This window comes from Protopterus annectens, chromosome 6.part0 (genome assembly GCF_019279795.1).
Source record: "Protopterus annectens isolate FY-2018-M chromosome 6.part0, PAN1.0, whole genome shotgun sequence".
Taxonomy (NCBI): Eukaryota; Metazoa; Chordata; order Ceratodontiformes; family Protopteridae; genus Protopterus; species Protopterus annectens.
The window spans coordinates 1,075,703,260-1,075,724,418 of record NC_056737.1 but is presented as its reverse complement, the minus strand read 5'-3'; positions in this window follow the sequence as shown (position 1 = coordinate 1,075,724,418).

Sequence of the window (21,159 nt, the reverse complement as noted above, 5' to 3'; positions counted from 1 at the left end):
ATGAATGACGAAGTTCAGAACATTCAATGTTCTAAGAGGGACCCCTTAATGCACATATAGGAAATAGCTACAGAAAGTATATACATTTCAATGACAATAACATTATCATTATGTTGTAACTACACACAAGGTAAAAGTAAATGACATTGTGCTTTTACTGTGAAAAGAAGAGGGCAGAGGGAGGGGATGTACTTGGGGATAATAAAACTGGAAGTAACTAAATATCAACAAATCCAACACTTCAGATAAGGACAATTAATGTAAGGCTACAAAAAACGTAAACACTAAAGTATAACTAATCAAATAATGATTAAAAACATGCCGACTGAAAAATATAGTGACACAGTGGTGAGTAGTTTAATCCCTCACAGTATGGTTCTCCAGTTTGTTCTCAGCCGAGACACCTTCTCTTTGCAGTCTGGATGCCCTCTCTTTGTCCACTTGGATTTTTGCCAGATACTCCATTTTTAATCCTACATTTCAAAGATATACTGTAGTGAATTACAAGTCTTATGAATTGCCCATAATTGTGATGTTGTGTGGGAAGTATTAGTATGCCCTGCCATGGCCTTGTGCTCCATCTGGGATGAGTTTCTTTCCCTTCTGTCCACTGAGCACCTGGATAAAATCTGTTTCCCCAGTGGCCCTAAATGCATAAAACTGGCAAGAAAAGAATTAATTTAACCAAACCCACTGGACACAAGTGTCCTAGTTTATGGATGATCCAGAAGCACCGGCAGGTTACGTGACCTGTTCAGAGTCAGTAGACAAATGGTGGCTGTGGGACTCAAACCCTGGGATATAGAATATAGTTCATAGCTTAAGCCTCTGTGCTTGCTGCCCAACCATCTCACATTTCCTGAGAAGGATAAACATTCTATGTATGTGCTAATATGTGCTCCACATCATGTGATCATTCTTATGTTTTTCTTGATATTTATGTTTCTATAATGACTGTATAAACAATATTTATTTATTTATTATTTATTTCCAGTTTGATTACCGGGGAAGTCCACTGGACCCAGAGAGCCCATTTTCAGTGGATGCCCGGGGAGAAAAGCTCCATGAAACAGATTACAGTAAAGATAGCAGTCCAATAAAAATAGGGCACAACTACAAATGCATATCAAATAATACAAAGTGTGAGCAATATTGCCCATAGTGGAAAAATATCGTGCAGATACATTTTAACAAATTCACACAGTTGAAGTCAAAGTCAAAGCTATTTACAATATTTACAGAGTGTGACAGATCATATGGGAATTAGCTAAGGTTATAGCCAGCTATAAGGTGCTTAGGAACTCAGAAGGATACCCTCCCAGGGGCTTTTGTTAAAGAGTTCTAGGTAGGCAGAATGCAGTTACATTTCCATTTGGAGGAGAGATAGGTGAAAAGCTGTGTTTTGAAGTTGTTTGTATTTGACATTGTCCTTCGTGTGGAAGGGAGAGAGTTCAATTTATTACCTAAGGAGAAGGAGAGGAGAAGTTGTCCAGCATATACCTCTCAACCCCTTAGAGCAGAAAATCTGGGCAAAGCCTAAAATGATGGGGGGACAAATAGGAACAGATGTTAAATATTGCTCTTACAAACTTAGAAAGTTGATAGAATAATAGGTTTTGCATTAGCATGAATTTTCTGAAGGATGTGGAGTCTTTAACTCAAATGTTTGTCATTATCTAATAACTTCAATCCTCAGCTATTTGCCAGAAAAGTACAGATTTTAAGAGGAACACACCAAAAATATGAGGCAAAAATCTGGACTTTATGCGAAAATCTGTGCAGGTGAGAGGTCGACTCCAGCAGGATGTTTAGGTTTGTGGATAGTAATCAAGTTTTGGTGTTCAGATCTGAGAGTTCTGTTTGAGGTGTACGGGGGAAGGATATTGGTTAGAGGTGGGCATTTGGTTGGATTAAATATTAGTCTATGTGCTGTAGTGAGCTGGAGGAAGTCCAGGTAATTTGTGAATTTAACCAGTTGAGGGATTGGAGGGTAACATAGTGATGTATGGAATGTTTGGCTTTGGTGGCAAATTTAGAAATTTTGTTATAACAGCTTTCAAGTTTGGAAGTGATGGAAAAGGATAGGTTAGTTAGTAGTGGAGCACCATACAGAAGGTAGAGAAGGAGGTAAGAGAAGGCCAGAGTATGCCTGGTAGAAGTAGAGAGGAAGTGGTTATTCCTGTATAGCATACCTAGTTTTTGGTGGGTTTTCTTTATATTTTGCTGAATATGGATGTCGAACTTGAGGTGTTTGTCTATAGTTACACCGAGTAGTTTGGCAAAAGGAACAACTTTAATTGGAGAGTTGTTTTGGCTAAGGACTTGGAAGGAATTTTTATCAACAAAGAAAGACTTTGAGGGAGTGAATAGTAGTATTTTAGATAGCATTGAGAGAAAGATGATTTTGGCACATCCAGACCTCAGTAGTTGAGAAGGCAGTCTGAGTTTTAGATAGGAGTTCAGAGAGGTTAGAGGCAGAGCAGACAAGTGTAGAATTGTCTGCATATTGGATGACTTTGGCATTAGGAATAGCAGAGTGAAAGTTATTGATAAAGATATTAAACAGCATTGGTCCAAGGATGGACCCCTGTGGTACTCCGGTAGGAGTGGGTAAGAAAGGTGAGGTGCCTTTTTTCCATTTCACAGCCTGATATCTATCTGACAGATAGCTTGAGAACCAGGAAATTGTGTTTTGAGAGAGATTTAGGTTTGATAGATGACTTAGAAGGTGCTTATGGGAAATAGTATTGAATGCTTTAGAGAGATCTAGGAGCACTGTGAATACTAAGCTCCCAGAATCTCGGGCTTGATTGACAGTTTCTAAGAATGAGAGTAGAGCTGTTATGGTGCTATGTCCTGGTCGGAAGCCATGTTGGGTAGGGGTAAGAAGTTGTTTTTTAGTCAGAAAAGGCATAAGTTGGAGTTGGATGCATTTTTCTAGGATTTTGGAGATTGGAGAGAGAAGAGCTATAGGGCGAAAGTTTGAAATGTTAGTGTTTTTGCCTCCTTTGTGAAGAGGAAGAATAAAGGTGGAACACCAGAGTTTAGGGACATAGGATTCCTTTATAGATCTATTAATTAGGATACTAATTGGGAGAGCTATACCATTGGCAGCAGACTTGAGAAAAGAAGAGGGGATGTTGTCAGGTGCATTGGAGCAGGGTTTAAGTTTGGAAAGAAATCTTTTTATGTAGTTTGTGGAGACAGGTTTAAGCTCAAACATAGGGAGGAAATTATGTGGGGACTGAGATGAGGTGAAATGTAGGACAGATGGGTCGTTGTTGGGAAAAGTTTTTGTTAGGTTGGATATTGTCTGTATAAAGAAAGAGTTGAATAGTGAGGTTAATTCAAGGTCAGATTTACTTGGGTCCAGACATGGGTTATTTTTGGAGCCTGGGTTGAGGAGTGAGTTTATGGAGTTCCAAAAAAGCCTAGGGTTTTGGGGATGGTTTGACTGGAGCTTAGTGTGGTAGGATTTTTTGTCTTTGAAGATTTGTTTTTTTGCAAAGTTACGGAGCTGTGTATATGAGTATGTTAATGTCTTTGAAGCAATTTCATGTCTTGAAACTTTCCTTGGACCTCCATCAAAAAGTTTTTTTTGCCCATATGGACTTTCTGGTAAACAAAAGCAAATAAATAAATAAACACTACTCACACTGACAGTAAAGTGGGTGGTGGTTTTGCCCCTTCACTGCCCAAAGCTGCATGGCAGGACCCTGCACTGGTTTCTCACCCCCCCAGTGTTATTGTACAAACCCTGCAGTCATAAAATTATACATTTTGCCACTGTTTTCTCTTTTTATTGCAAAAATTGACAGGATTCAATTAAAAGACAATGACACAAGTAGCTATTTGATGACTCAAAGATTACACGTTCACTTAAAAGTAACTTCAGGATAGAACATGTGCCTCGTCCGTCTCTGAGCAACAACTATTCTACAGGTAGACTCATTTCTAAGAAACTCACATTAAGTAAATCACTATTTTATTCCAAATATTTTATAGTTGACATAACTATTACAAATTTTTACAATAAACAGCTTCCTAGTTATGGGGACAATTTAACAGCTTTCATACTGTACAGCATAATTTTGTCATTAATTTTTGCTTTAATGGTTTTACATTAAGCATCTTAGATACAGAATTGAATCCATGAATCCAATTAAAATAATCACCTCCCTACTGTATTGCGTCCTTGGAAGATGAACATAGAAAGGGTTATGCAAAGACTTACTGAATGACAAATAATGATATTTACCGTACTGATCAGTAAAATCAGGATCTGATGTCTATGCTGCTGTCTGCAGCTCTTTACAATTGTAGAAAACCAAGACCTGGTGAACTGGCCAAAAATGCATATGATAAGCTGTTCCTAAGTCACTAGCTAAGGATATGTCTGGTGAGCAGTTTTCTGCCAATGACCTCATAGCCTAGAGAAAACTATAAAAATACAAATCTATTCTCAAATACTACATATAAATTCTGTGATGAGTAGCATTTGCTGTCATATTTGTACACTGAACTCTTATGAAGTAAGTACATTTGAAAATGATCACCTGGCAGCAGAAGTGATAATGTAGTTATAATGGTATTCCACAAAGTCTGCTTTATTTTCTCAATGAGGACACTTATTTTCCTCTTTTTTTAGTTTTGTAACTGTTGAAAACACATACCTTAGGCACTCTTGGATTTAGAAATATAATTTACTTACACAACGCTGGATGTGGAGTGCAATTCGGGGATCCCAGTGTCCAGCTATTCATTTAAATTTGATCTTTCAGCTGGAATACTTACTTCTTTATCCCCTTTACTTGCAAATGCCCCATAAAGTAATATAAATAGGTGATATAGTCACTAATTTCTTATTTAAATGAAACTATTAGTTCACTGAGCTGCAAGAGCTTGATTCTATAGTAAAATAATTTTATTTGGAAATCCACATCTGTTGATTTTTTACTTCTTTGTGTTCCATTGCATGTCAGTTTTGAATTACAAATGGCAGGCCAGAAGGTAGTCATGCCCACCCAGTGGAACTTAATTCAAAACCTTCACTACCATATCATCCATATTATAAGCTGCATTACTGAAACTTGCATTGTCCATGCACTCTCTACTTTTCCACAGTCCATTGGTGACCAAGACCCTAGGGGTCACATATGTGTCACTGCTAGACAGGGGCACAGTAAACTAATTCTATTATATAAGGGGACCTTCATTGTGTCACTACTAGACAGAGGCACAGTATTCTAAACTTATTCTGTACATTTTTGTACCATTTCATGGGGTGGCAAAAGCCACATCACTATGGCTAGGCTTACAAATGCCCCAGGGCAGATAGCCTAGTACTATACTATGAAACTATAAACTATAAGACAGAATCATGTCTTCTAAAAGGGATGACAGACACATTACAGATGTATGTATTATAAATATTGACTGCAAATATTGCTAGTAGTTGAATATAAGTTGCCGGGCTAGTTTGTATGTACTGCTTTAATTGCTTATATGTTCATAGGATGATACTAGGCTATTGCCCGAAGGCCTTTATAAGCCTAGCCAAGAATTTCACCTATGTTCTCTCAAAGTCAGCACCTGTTTCTCCTGTCCAGTAGGGACACAGGTGGGATCCCAGCGGTATATTTTCTGTTTCCCATCCAGTCGTCCAGGTTCCTCTTAAAGAGGGCTATAGAGGTACTCTTCTTGACATGGAGAGGGAGTCTATTCCACAGATGGGGGAGTCTTTGGGACATGAATCTATCCTGCCAACAAGTTCTATTAATGTAAAGAAAACCATATCTCCTCGAGCCACACGCTCCAGGGATCTAGACCTCACCACAACAATAAATAGGACGTGCCGGAGGGATAGATTCCTGTCCCAGAGACTTCCCATGCTCTGGAACAAGATTCCAGTCTACATTAGGCAGAGCTCCTCGCTAACCCTCTTCAAGAGAAACCTTGACGAGTGGATGGGAAACAGAAAGTTTACCCTGGGGATCAGTTCAATGGCTCTGCTGGACAGAGGCACAGGGAACTAATCTAAGGGGGTGGCGAAAGCCAACACATTCCGGCTAGGCTTATAAATGCCTTTGGGCAGATAGCCTAGTACCTACCTATGAACCTATGAACCTATGAATGTCACAGACCAGGTTAAGGCCTTGCATGTGGGTTGCGTGGGTGTTGCTGTTGCTTTAACATGCTTCACAACATACAGATAAATTATGTTTTCTTTTGGAAGTAGTCATAAATTAAAACAGAGGTATCTAGTTCCTTAAATGTGTTGCTAATGGCAGTGGTCTGTTTTACTGACACTGACTGCACTACAGTTCATCAAGTCACTGAATAGGACACATGCTGTGGTGAATGAGGTCACTGTAATGGGGGCAATTATCCTTTTCTTCAAGGTGCAGCGGTCTCAGAACTGATTGTTACAAGCTAGGGCAAAGTGCATTTTCTTGCAAGGGAGGTATGCCCCAAGCATTTTATTTTACAGAGTACTGAAACAGGATATCAATTTTGGATTATTTTACTGTTATGATTCAGTGGATGCAATTTTTAATGGAAATTGATCAACTCTTATGTCACTGACATGTAATACATAATACAGATGTTTAACTAAAATATCTCATTCCTTTTAGGGTCATTTATGCTTCACTTACAGAACTAAGACTCACCTTGTAATAAAGCATGCACACATTGTCTTCCTGATTTCAGAAGTAACTGTCTGCACCAGCTCAGAGCATCCACCAGAGATTAAGCACAGAAAATTACATTCAAGTTGCTTCTATGGTACACTTAGCAATACAGCTTCAATCAGCTTCTTGGTGGCCCAAATTCAAGATCCATCAAAGAAATATGAAACTCACATTTGATCTGTTTGCACTGCATTGCCATTGCAAAGTGTGCATGCTATAAGGGATATATGAACATATAGCTCAAAACTCAGAACTTCACAGGGCAGTAAACTGAAGGACATAGTGATTTATAATGTACATTATCTTATGAAATTGTTACATAAGTTAATGCAGACGTTAAGGCTGTGAGCTGTAGTCCCTGTGATATGGGGTTTAAGTCCCTCAGCCCTTGTTTACTTGATGTGTGACCTTGAGCAAGTCTCTTGACATTGCTCACAGGTTGCCCCTGAAAAGGGACTCTGAGTCCAGTAGGCCTACCTAGTTAACAAATGGGTATGATTATTATTATTATTGCAGAATGAGTGAAACAAATATCTTTCACTAAAACCTTCATTCCTGTTGTTTAAAAGGGTGAAAACTGAGAGCAGAGAACTCTTGTGTGAAGACAGCAGCACATTTATTATTTATTTTTATTTATTTGCCTTTTGTTAACAGGGTTAGTCTGAAGAAGATTCAAGTTGGATCTTGGCAAGAACAAATCCTGGTACTGAGCAGATATTTTTTTAAGGCAAGTTTGAAGTTGCTGGGATTTTGAATCGACCTGATGCCTTGAGGGAGGCTGTTCCAGAAGGTGGCAACAGAGTGACTATAGAGACTTTTGCCTATGGACTTGTTGGGTTTGGAAATCAAAAGGAGTTGTTGGTCAGAATTTTGAAATTCTTGCTTAGGGACATAAGGGAAGATAAGGCTAGTTAGAGAAGGACGGGCAAGGGGTTGGTGGAGGATGCAATGAAACAGACAAAGCTGAGGCAAAAGGAGTTGATTATGGAATTTAAGCCAGTCAAGCTTTTTCAAGGAGAGGCAGTGAGGAGAGCGATAAGGGAGATTAGTGCCAAATCTTGCGATTTTGTTATATGTTAGTTCAAGTTTGGATGACAGTTTTTTTTTGGAGGTTTGTAAAGATGGGGGTGGCATATAGAAGTGTTGGTAATTGGAAAGCTTGAGCTAAGGACATTTGGATTCATGTGTTAGGAAGTTTTTATGTCTGTAGAGTGATCCTAGGTTTTGGTGAGTCTTTTTAATGCAGTTATTTATATTTATGTGAAATTTAAGTTCATCGTCTAAGTAGACCCCTAAAAGTTTAGTGTGTGCATTGACATTAATAATAGTGTTATTTAGAGAGTATATGGAGAAAAAAGTCTTGAGATGATGGCGAGATTTGGGGAGGAACAGTAGTAGTTTTGTTTTGTTGGGGTTAAGTAGGAGTTGGTTAGATGCGAGCTATGATTCAACAGAATGGAGGGTGTCTTGAGTAAGGGAGTGGAGGTGAGGTAAGTTGTCAGAGGTAGTGATGATCGAAGGGTCATCTGCATATTGTATAAGTGTAGAGATTATTAGTGAAGATATTGAATCGTAGTAGGCCCAAGATGGAGCATTGGGGTACCCCAGGTAGAACAAAAAGGAGAGGAGATGTGGCAGAAAGCCACTTAACAGCTTGGTTTTTATTAGGTATGATGAGAACCAGCAGAGAGCAGAGGTGGAGAGATCGAAGGAAGCAAGTTTAGAGATTAGGAGAGTGTTATACAGTATCAAAAGCCTTAGACAGGTCAAGGAAAAGGCAGGACAAAATTTGGTTATTATTGAGAGCAGAAGAGATAGAGTTGGTGAAGGATACTAGAGCGGTGGCTGTGCTATGATGAGGATGGAAGACATGTGTAGGGATAAGAAGGTTTTCTTGAATGAGATGTGACATGAATTGTTTGTGTATACACTTTTCGAGACTCTTAGAGAGGGGAGATAAGATAGTTATTGGCCTGAAATTTGAGGGGTCAGTGGAGTTACCTCCTTTATGTAGTGGTATAATGAAGCACTTTTTCCAGATGTTGGGAACAAGATTTTCCTAATTTCTCCAAATCTTTTCGGTTTCTAATACCATGATGGGAATGCCATTCCTAAGTTAAAATATGATCAAAGTTCATGAAATTAGTATTCTTTCAGTCTTTGATGTCAGCCAAAATTACTCTTCGCAGCACCCACAATGTGCCCAGTAATGACTCCTTCTGTAGCTTATACGGGGTTACATGGATTGGTATCATATCTAAATATATAAAATAACAAAAAAGCACAGCTCAAGAACAGGTCTTTTGTTTAATACCAGGACTTTAAGCGCTTTTTGTTTGCACCTAAGCAAACTTCTTCAGAAGTGAAAAATTAGTTACACACATCATATTTAAAACCAAAGTGGAAGTGACGTTTTAAACCACACCTTTAAGGCAACATTGTAGCTTAAAGCTATACACAAATACTAAGCGTCAAAAACAGTAACATTGTAACTTCAAAACCGATAATAGAATAATTAAACTAATATAAGGTATAATTTCCAGGGCTTAACGATATGTGTTCCATTAGTTGTATATTGAAATGTAAAAATTTAAGTAGATGATGGAAAAGTGGCATTTGTGCCACATAGTTATTTTAAATATATTTGTCTCAACATTTTGCCCTATTTTCAAGGCGTTTTGAATGTTTCAAAATGTTTTAAAACATGCAATGTTTTTAAAAATAAGTGAAGTTGTATAAATATGTACATTAATACGCACACCTTTATCTTATGTAAAGTATGGTGTTCTTTTGGTAATTATTTGGTTCGAACATACAAATGTTTTTTCTTATGGTATTTTATTTATACTGAACATTCATACTATATATACAATTTTGAGTGTTTTAATTGTAACTGATCGTTCAGGCAATATAATATAGCATAACTTTTTTAGTATAAATTACAAATCATTGGTTTATATATATATATATATATATATATATATATATATATATATATATATATATATATATATATATAATTATATTAGTTTAATTATTCCATTATTGGTTTTGAAGTTACAATGTTACTGTTTTTGACGCTTAGTATTTGTGTATAGCTTTAAGCTACAATGTTGCCTTAAAGGTGTGGTTTAAAACGTCACTTCTACTTTGGTTTTAATATGCAAGACACTTTAGTCACTGGGTGTGGCAATTTCAATGATCAATGTCTTTTTTGTCTTCTTTTCTTGGACCACTATATCCGGTTTTCTAGAATTTATCTTTTGAACTCTTGGCAATGGGTGATCCCATGTGATATAAACTTCATCATTTTCTATGATGCTTTGTGGCTCATGTTTCCAGTGTTTTTCAGCCACTTCGATACCATAATGTTTGCACAATCCCAGAGCTCCCTGCTAACACTCTTCAAAAGAAACCTTGACAAGTGGATGGGAAACAGAAAGTTTAACTCAGGGATCACTTCAGTGGCTCTGGTGGACAAAGGCACAGGGAACTAATCTAAGGGGGCGGCGAAAGCTAACACATTCTGGCTAGGCTTATAAATGCCTTCGGGCAGATAGCCTAGTACCAACCTATGAACCTATGAACCTATTATGCCTTTCAGTATACAGTCCTTCAGCCATTAGTGTGTTACAACCAGCAACAAGGTGTGTGACTACTTCCAATTCAGTTTTACAAAACCTTCATTTGTCTGTTTCTCCCACATGACGATGGACTTTTTAAACCAGCGTGTATGTAGCCCACTATCTTGGGCTGCCAATATTAATCTTTCATTTCTTGGCTTAAATTCGCCTGCCCTTAACCATTCCTGCATTCATTCTTGATCAACATGAGGCTCTTCCAGAAGTTTTCTATACTTGCAACTATATTTCTGTTTTTTTCCACATTTCTTGCCTTCTCATCTGGTCCTTCACCTTATATTCTTTCTTTTTTTTTTGACACATTCAGTTGCTGCCTGGTTTTTATCTACTTCTGGTTTGATTTCCATTTCTACCTGACGTTGATATGGTTCTGCTAAAATTAAGCAGAGAAGTCATCTTAAATTTATTCTCCTCATGTTTCAAAACTTTCACTACGATTGGATCTTGTGAGGTCAGTAGATATGTGTGGAATCCCACGATTCGAGATCTATGCATGTAATCAATTTCAAGGAGGCCCATCCCTCCTTCAGAACGGGGAATATATAATCTTGGTATACACTGATTTTTCTAAATCATTTGGTGACCATGAAGCATCCTTCTAGTTTTAATATCTAATCTATCCAACACTTTTTGGGGCCAGTCAATCACTCCAAAACTGTACATTAGAACAGGAAGAGCAAATTGATTTATAGCTTGGATCTTGTTCCTAAATGTCAATGCTGTTCTCAGGATTCATTTAAGTCTTCTAAAGTATTCCTTACTGAGTTTTATTCGCATTTGCTCATGTTTTATTGCTTATCCTTCATCAAGTCCCAAGTATTTATACACTTCCTCTTGCTCAAGTCCTTTTATATCACATTCTTGTCCAAACTGATGTTTTCCTGGTGCTGCAGTTTTCCTGCTTTAAAGGTTGCTTTTGCACATTTATCTAGACCAAATGAGATGCTAATACAATCTGAAAAGTTTTGACAACCTGCAGCTGTGCTTTCAGTTCCTCATCTGATGAGCTATACAGTTTTAAATCATCTACAAAGAGAAGATGAGAAGTCATTAGATTTTCCTGTATAGACCGATTGATGAGTATGGAGACTGGATAGGCAATAGAGAGGGCAGCAAGTTTGAGGCAATGAGGGGAAAGATCATCAGCTGAAGGGGAACAGGGCTTAAGGTTATGGAGTAGGGATCTAATAGTAGATGCTGGGATAGATTTGAATGAGAATGGAGTGCTATTGGTGAGTGGTGGAGTGGAATCATGGTCAGATTCCTTTTGTGGTTTGAATAGCTTTTGTATGGAGTCTATGAAGAAGGAGTTTAGAAGAGTGGTGGTCTCTAGAGGTGAGCTATTGGGGTAGGGGTTGGATTTCCTGGGCATAAGAACTTGTTAATGGTACTCCAGAATTTTCTGGGGTTGGAGTGGGGGTTTCTTTGTGGGTTAAGATAGAAATGTTTTTTGTCATGGGTGACTTGTATTTTTGTGGCGTTACAAAGTTCCCTGTATCGCTGGAAGCTGGAAGGGGGGTTGAGTTTATTCCAGGCTCCCCAGGCAGAATCCCTCCTCTGCATAAAGAATAGAGTATTTTTGCTGATCCAGGGGTCAAAGTTACTTTTCACTTGAATACGTCTGATAGGAGCCATGGAGTTTAGAGTGTTAAGGAAGATGCTATTAAATTTATGAACAGTTTCCTCGGGGTGGGTGCCAAAGGAAGGACCAGTTTATTGATGCAAGTGTTAGGTTAAATGTCTCTGGTTAAAAATTAGATAGGTTGCGACAATCCTTGTAGATATGGGGGGGGGCTATATCAGAATATCGAAGTTTTAAAACTTTGAATGTTCTAATATCGACACGTTTTAATCGAACGCTAAAAATAGCGAATTTGCAGAACACCGAATTGCCGGTTCTGTGGTTTCACTATTTTTAGCGCTGTGATGGAGATTTACGGGTCGGGTTCAGGTAATTGTGCGGTTGTGTGGTTGTTAGGATTAGGGCATGGGTTAGGTAATTTAGGGTTAGGGCGCAGGTTAGGTGAGTTAGGGTTAGGGTGCGGGTTAGATGAATTAGGATTAGGGGCGGGTTAAGTGAGTTAGGGTTAGGGTGCGGGTTAGGTGAGTGTGCGATAGTGACGGACCTTAGGGTTAGGGTTTGGGTTGAGGTAAGTGGATAGATAGTAGTGCATGTATAGTTTAGTGTAGGGTTAGTTGTAGGATTATAAGTGTATGTGTGTGTATTGATGATATTTAGGTGTGCTTGTGTTATGTGTATGTGTTTTAGAATAGCAAATTTTTTCCCAAGGAAAAAATTTGCTGTTTTGAATGTTCGATATTATGTGGTTTAGATATTTTAGGTTCGATGAAATAGCGTTCGCTATTTTCATCTTTCGATAACGTGATATAATCGCGATATGGGATTTAGGTGATTGGGACAAGAGGCGTTGCCATGGCCTGTCACATAAACAATGGTAGGCCTTTCCTGCAGTTATTGAATGTGTATGCCATCATATGTGCTTTTTAAACGTGCAAGGCTCGTTTGGTATGAATGCCTGATTTGTTAAAGCATAACTCCATTCTCAAATGAGATGAAAATCTATCATGTGATGAGGTTCTTTGCTAAAATACCAGCACAAAGGTCACTACTGAGTCTGTTTATTAATTTTTTACACCTAGTAGTTAAAATCTTACTCTTTCAGTAACTGCAATGGCCTTGTGACATGTCTACTTCTCCTGAAAAGAGATCATATATGATTTGTTCAATCAAAGAATACTGATGTCAGAAACAAACTGAGTTATTTTTGTAAGAATAAATTAAAAATATTTTACCAGGAAAACAATTCTGAGAAAAGCTCTTTCAACTGCATGACTTGTGAGGCATACAAAAAGCAGACAAATCTACACCTAGATGTTCCTTTGAGCTGGCTGTGCAAAAATCCTCACATCTGCTAAATCACTTACCAGAATTCTAAGTATAGCATTTAATGAATTGTTATGTTCCCATGGGAAGCTCAAAGAATATTCATTAGAGATACAACCAATGTTGTATTTATAGAGTTAAGTGTGAAACCTTCAGGGCTGTCAGTTTTGTAAAGTGGCAAATGATGAGACTTTCACGGACTGTTTTTTTTTTTTTTTTTTTGTTTCTGCAACTCAGAATGAATACAGTGATGACAGCAGTTCAGAGACACAGAGAAAGAGAGAGAGAAGCAAGCAATTATGCAAACGTTTATAGCTTAATTAGGTTTTGTATGCTGAGATCTCAACCTCTCTATACTAGAATCAGGACAAATGATCCAAAACACAGACTCTATTTGAAAAATAGTACCACTGGGTTAGAAAACTTATATACGCCTGCCTGAATGAACATACAGTTTCTGAAATAAACGACAGAATGAATGTCACTGTTTCTTAGTTAAAATCCATCACCTTGTTCTCAAATCACCACTGACTGGAGACCAGAGCAAAATTATGAGGCAAAATCAGGGGAATTCCACAAAACTGGAGAATATGAGAGGTACATTTATAAATCTGATAAAATTTGGTGACTAGGAAGAAAACTTGATGCTAATTTAGAAGTATGAGCTTAGTGCATCATATAAAGTGAAAGAATTGTATTATTACACTAAAATATGGTCACACTTCCAGATGTCAGGACTGTATACTCTTTTGTATTGCCCTGTGCTTGTAAATCACATCATAAGTTTAGAGATTGGGAATGCTTTACACTATGACACTGAGTAAGTAATATATGTCATTTCTGTCATATGTACGTACAAAGCCAACAACAGCATAAACAGTAAAGCTTTGAATGGCCATTCAAATTTAAGAGCTGTAACTTTTATCTAAATGCATAACATTCTCACAAATCTTTGCCTGCACAGACCCAAACAATAAAGCGTTCTATTCTGTCATAAATCTCTTCAGGAATAAACATTTCTTTCTATTCCCCTTATTCAGATTCCCAGCTATTGCTTAGTCATAGCCCATCCATCATGTCTATCCTTTCTCTTAAATTCCAAGTCACCCATGTTACGCTTCAGGATTGGATTCATCCCTATCATTTCTACTCTTTAACTTCTTTCCATTTCAACAAAAGAATTATATCTAAATGTTCTTTATATTAGCATTGTCCCTGAGCTGCAAATTACTTTGGTTGTCCTTCCATTTAATTCACCTTGTGCTGTATGGCCTCAGGACCCATATATAACTACCATATCAGGAATAATTAATGTCATATACAGAACAGTAGCATGATCTCTGTATTCATGCAACAAAACCACTGGATGTCCACCCTAGCTTCTTCATGGATGTCAATGACTGTCCTCACGTCATTTGAATCCCGTGACCAAATTAAAGTGTTATTCAGACTTCCGGATACTGTTTTCCTCATGCAACTCTAACACCCAGCCTCCCAAACTGTAATCTTTACAGTAATTTACAGCAGCAAAGTGTATCACTTTACATTTCTTACGAGTCAACTTTAGCTCCTTGCTCATAGCCCACATTTCCAGTCTACATGTGTCCATAGTGCCTATAGAATACGTTTAGAGATTATTAACATTGGCCCACATTTGAGTCATGTATAAGAAGGAAAAAATATCTAAATATCTAGAAATGACAAATGCATAGAGGAATGAATATCAAACCCTGTAAAACATTACTCAGTGTACCATCCTTATCAAATAATTTCTCTCTTTGACGCCTTCATTTCAGTCAGTCTTTAAGCTATATCACCATAACCTTACTCACAACTATGTGACACTGAATCAAAATCCATGTTAAAATAAAAAAATAAAATAAAAAGCAATCTTCAAACAATTATCTCTAGTAATCCTGGCTATTTCTCTAGCTACTGCACCATTAAAATTAATCAGTCTGACAGCCATTTTTTTGTATGTATGTATGTATGTATGTATGTATGTATGTATGTATGTATCTTTGTTTGTTTGTTTGTTTGTTTGTTTGTTTGTTTGTTTGGTCCCACTGCAGAGTTCTGACTGTTAGGCTGCACCAGACTATCCAAATTAAGCTCATGGGCTATTGTTGTTGGAGACCACAAATGAGCACCTCTCTAAAACTGGCAGATGAAGAGGATAAGTTAGACACTTGGTGTCACATCATCCTCTGTTCTTATGCAGAGGTGTTTTCTTATGCTGCCTAACTCTTTTCTTCACAGCCAAAGTGGGGACTTCAGTATCGGCCTCAAATGTTCATGCTCCTTTGCATGAAACAGCCATGATCACAGCATCAAACACTATTCTGTGTTTCCTTCATCATCATCATCATAATCATCGGCCTCCTTTTCACATTTTCTACATAGGGTCAGGGTGTCGTGTTAACTGTCACCATCTCTCTTGATTCAATGCCACGCTCCTGCCTTCTTTGATGTTCATGCCTGACTGTCACAGATCTTCTTTTAAACAATCCATCCACCTTTTTCCTGGACATCCTTGTTTCCTCTTACCTTCTTCTTGTCTGTCCCAAATCTTCCTCACCAGATTGTCTTCTGCTTTTCTGCACATGTGCTTGAACCACAATAATCGCTTTGATTTTTTCTGGAATTGGAGCTACCTTGGCTTCTGCTGTTATGTCCTCATTTCTTCGTCTGACCCACAGTGTGCATCCTACCACCCTACTCAGGCACTTCATTTCCATCACCTCTAACTTCCTTATCTGCTCTGGCTTTACTGCCCAGGTTTCTGTACCATACAGTAGTGCTGGTCACACCCTGTCTTGTACTCCTTACTTTTCAGCTTCCTTGGCATTCTTCTATCATAGACTACACCTGACACTCTATGCCAGTTGGCTGCAGCCCCACTGATTCTAGCTTTGACATCTTCATTCTGACTTCCCTTCTTCTCAACCATGCCTGACAGATATTTGAAGGTATTAACCTTTTCCACTATCTTCCCTTCTATCTCTATTCTCAGCTTCTTCTGATTTCCCAGTTTGCTGCCATTGTCACTGTCTTAACTTTTGTTAGTTTCATCCCATGTGCCTTCAGTTTGGTATTCTATTCCCCTATCCTTTGCTGAAGTTCTTGCTCAGAGTCTGCCTGTAATGCCACATTGTCTATATACAGCAACCTTGTTGATCTGTCCCCTCTGACCTGTTTGCTAATGTAGCCCATCACCAGCAGTGAGTTCAGAGCTGAACCCTGGTGCACACTCACTCCCACTGGGAACCCCTCTGTGAGACCGAACACTGTTTGTACTTGAGTCATTGGGTCTTTGTACATAGCCTGTAATAATTCTACTAATGTTTCTGGGACATAGAACCTGGGCAGTACTGCCCAAATCAGCTTTCTTGGCACCTTGTAATATGGTTTCTCCAAGTCTAGGAATCCCCAGTTGGACTCTTTCCTCATCTCTAGCTTCTCCTCAACTGTCTGTCTCACTGAAACATCGGGTCAGTTGTGCTGCATCCTGATCTGAACCTGAACTGCTCATCTCCCATATTCCATTCTACTACTCTGTGTATCCATTCTGAAATGGTAGTTAAGGCCCTTTGTAACCATTTTCTAGTTATTGTTTTTCCAACTACAGAAAATATAAACTATAAAAGGAAATATAGTTCTGGTCTAACACTGTGGAACACCAAAACTCACAATGGGATCACCTGTGACCAAAATGTCAGACTCTGGGGTGATATTCCTTATAGGGTTAGGAGTAGAGGCACTTTTTGGTGATGCTGAGTGTGTCGTGGTGGGTATTGCTTTGGTAGTTTGTTTTTGAAGTTGCTGTGGGTACTTTTTGCAATTACTGCATCTGGCAGACCTTGGAGGTTTTGGTTTGGATAGATTACTTTTAAGAGCCTCAGCTTATATAGGTCTATGTGCCTGTCATGTTGTGCATGGTGTAGAGTTTTGTGTTTCTGATGACCTCTTTGGTTGTAAGTGGCCTTATGTGAGAGCCTTGTCTGTAGAGACAGTGTATAAGTACATCTCTCACATACTGTATTAATTTTTATGAAAATTAAGTGGTTGCCAGAAAACACGAGACAATGTCTACGTTGTCTTATGATACCCATGTCTACCAAGCTGGTTACAGAGACAGTAGGAAAGTGCATATGAATGGTTCTGGATATAATTATAGTGGGTTACAGGGGGAAGGGTACTAAGGGATTATATTCTGCTCTTTGTGTAACCAGTGTGAGGGGGAACATATTTGCTTGGGTGCTAGTTGGGTAAGAAGTACAATCTTAGTATAATCTCACAGGGCAACGTCATCTTTGCTCAAACTTGTTGCTCATCAAGCAACTATATATTTATAGGGCAGTTGAGATTGTAAGCACCTACATCTATCTAGAGCATAGTAACCAAGCAAAATAGACCACCTGGTCAATCACAACAACCACATTCTATGGTTTCCTCAGCAATTCTCAGCTCTAGTTTCCTAGAGGGTACACCTAACCCTTCTAACTTTGAACCACTAAAATGAAGCCCAAATTGCAGTAAATAACCAAGTTAAATAGTAAATCAAATGGGCAACACTTACAATAAGACATTTTTGCAGAAACTCAACAGTTGATTACAGTGGCAAAAATCAAAGCACATTAAGCATAGATAAGAGTCCAAAAAGCCCTGCAAATAATACACAAATATATGAGCAACACTAGTATATTTCAAGATGCAGTGCAACACAGTAATGTGAAGCATTTATTTAGCTGTGGATGGATCTGGATTCAGCTCTATAGTCAAACACAGTGGCAAAAACAAAAGCTCTTAAAAGTAATTAAATGTGCAAAAAACTCTGCAAATAATGCATGAGTATATGAGCATAGATATTTCAAGATAAAATGAAAAACAGCACTTAGAGCATGTATCTAGCAGTGCATGGCTCTGGAGGTTAGCAGAAATCCTCAGCAATCAATGGAGTGGTTCCCAGCATTTTCAGTAAAGTCCAGTACACACTGTCCAGTTAGAGACCAGCAGGAAACAGTGCCCCTCTGTTCCTTCTCTCACCAGGAGCAAAGCAGTAGCATTAATCCCAAGATGACTCCTCCTAAGAAGCAAATTTCAGGCTTTTCAGTGTTTGGTAATCACTAGGGAGGTCAGGATATAATGCCCATCTGTTGCTTCTCTCACAAGGAGCAAAATGGAAGCACTAATCCTAACCAGATTCCTAAAAAGCAGTTCCCATGCTCTCCAGTAATTGGTAGTATAGTCATAGATGTCACAGATTTCAAAAGTAAGCTGGAAATAAAAGATTAACACTCGGAATATTGCAGTGTGCACTAATTGAGTGAGATGAAATCAAACAGATCTAAGGGGTGGGGCCTTCACAGTTTGACATTTAAATGTTAAGCAGAATGAGTGAATCAGATAAGAAGGAGCTTCTAAATCTGAATGTACAGTAGGGGCAGGCAGCTCAAAGACCATCAAGTTTAAAAGTGCAACAGAAATTGAATGGGTAGGTGTGAATTTTTTTAGGCCAACAGATTTCTTAAAACAGTAAATAAAAGTTGCAATAATATGCATAAACAGAACAATCAATACCGAAGGCAGCTCTCAATGGCAATGCAGGAGTAGATACAAAAAAAAAAGAAAAAAAAGAAAAGAAAATTACCCCCCCCGGCTTCTTTTCTGATTTTAAAGCTGCAGCAACCAAACACTGACTAAATTGTAAATACAGGCCAAGCTAAAATCTGTAAATTGAGTATCAGTTAAAGATAATGTTTAAAATGATGAAATGAACTTTTAAGTTTGCACGCATCCTTGGGCGTGCTATTTTCTTTTAAAATAAAAGTCCATTTCAACCTAGTTTTTTAGAAATGTAACTTTTAAAAAGGCTTCAAACATAGAAGTGTCCACTCTTCATGTAGTATTTATGGCATTAATATTAATATGCCGACAAGTGGCATGTATGTCACTGTGTGGGTCAAGTCTATTAGAATCAATTAGTGAGAGTAAATGTCTGAAAAAAATTACATAATTGTCAACCTGTTCAACTAAAAGTTTAGCAAACAACTTTAAAGTAAGTTTTGTGTCAAACTGTTAATTGAACAGGTTGTCAATTACATAATTTTAAAACATAAAACAGTCTGCAGTTTTGATGTTTAATAAGCTTTCTAGATGACATCCTTGCATAAAATCTCTAACATCCCTAGTTATCCTGTGTTGTGGTTGAACCTTTGCACTTAGGTTTTTTTAGCTGATGACAAGAGTACCAATGACTTTTTATAGGGATGTTTTAAGACCTGCATCATCTAGAAAGGAAAAAAAGAACAGGAGATTTCCACAGTGCTAGTGAGTAAAACTTCATAGATTACTAAACAGATATTTTTCTTAGGATGCAAGTTTTCATGATACAGGGCTTTGTGAAAATGTTCTGCCCTCAAGACAAAGTAAGTTGGCATATGATTGCTAATGCAGTCAGACACAATTCCATCTGCTTCTCTGTGGCCTTATACCAAAATGAAGATTACAAATAAAATACTAATTATTTCTGAATATCTCATCAGCTGTTATGATTTGCTCTTATTAAAGTAATTTAAATGAAAAAGGTTCATTTAGACATATTCCTCAAAATGAATCCAAAATGAACTGCCATTTAATTTCAGCAAGCAGAACTTAATTATCTGTTACCCTGTATTAGATGCTGTTAAATGTTTCTGATCCATAATTAATAATTTAAACTGAAAGACCTAACCTTGGATATGCCAACCTAGGGCATGTTTAAAAACACAGTCATACGAAGCCCTAAACCATTAGTTAAAATACATTGATATAACATTTGTAGCATTATATTAATCCATCTGTATGAAGGAGGAAGGTGAGTAATCGAACTAGTCTCCCTTTTTACTGAATTTAGCAATCTACTACCTCTCATTTCCTTTTTTCTCCCTTCCTTTAAAAGTCTGTTCAATGCTTTCATGAATGTTTCCATGGAAACCCCTCCTCACTACCCGCTCTGCAGTGGGTTTCATGGGTCAACCTCCCTTTGTATGAAGAAGTGATTCTGCAAATCTATTGAGAAGCTCATATGTCTAATGTAGAGATCATGCTTATTCCTCTCCCTGTCTTTTCTGTTGAATGTGACCCTTTTCTCATGTTGTTGGAATGATGTTATGCATTTATTTCATATCTTCATATCTCTTTTGTTCTCCAGGGGAAATGTACAACTCCTCCACTTTTTTTAAATTCTTTTCCCAACTGTCAATGCACCATCTGGTCACTTTACTCTGGCCTCCTTCCAGTAGCCTGTAATCCCTCTCTCTGTACTTAAGGTATGGCCTGCCGAGGGACCATTACTGTGGGAACATTACTTCTCTGCTTCTGAAAGTAAAAAAAAAAATGTTACCAATGATATACCACAGAGGTCAATTTTTGGGCCCTCTCCTATTTGGCATTTATTTCTCTGACCTTCAGGACTGCACTCCTATGGTTAACTAAGCTTGCAGGTGACTATAAACTGGGTGTTGTTATTTGATCTTCAACTGACTCACAATTGCTCCAACATGGCTTAGATCACATTAACAATTGGTGCAAGGGCAATGGTCTCAAATTAAATATAAAAAAAAAATCGTATAGTTCATTTTGGTAAACAAAACAGTTTCACTTACAGTATAGGAGATGCACCCCAGCAATCAGACACTGATGGAAGGTATCTGGGTACTCCTGTCGATAATTCCTTTATCATTTGACCATCATGTCTCATCAGTAGTTTGGAAAGCCTTTAATTTGGTCCATCTAATTTCCAAAGGGTCTCTACTACATCCAAAGAAGCCTTTATTCTCCTTTACTCATATCTTATCAGACCCATTATCGAATATAATATACCTTCTGGCATGTATTTATCTAAACATATCAAACAACATAAGTGACCCCAGAGATTCAT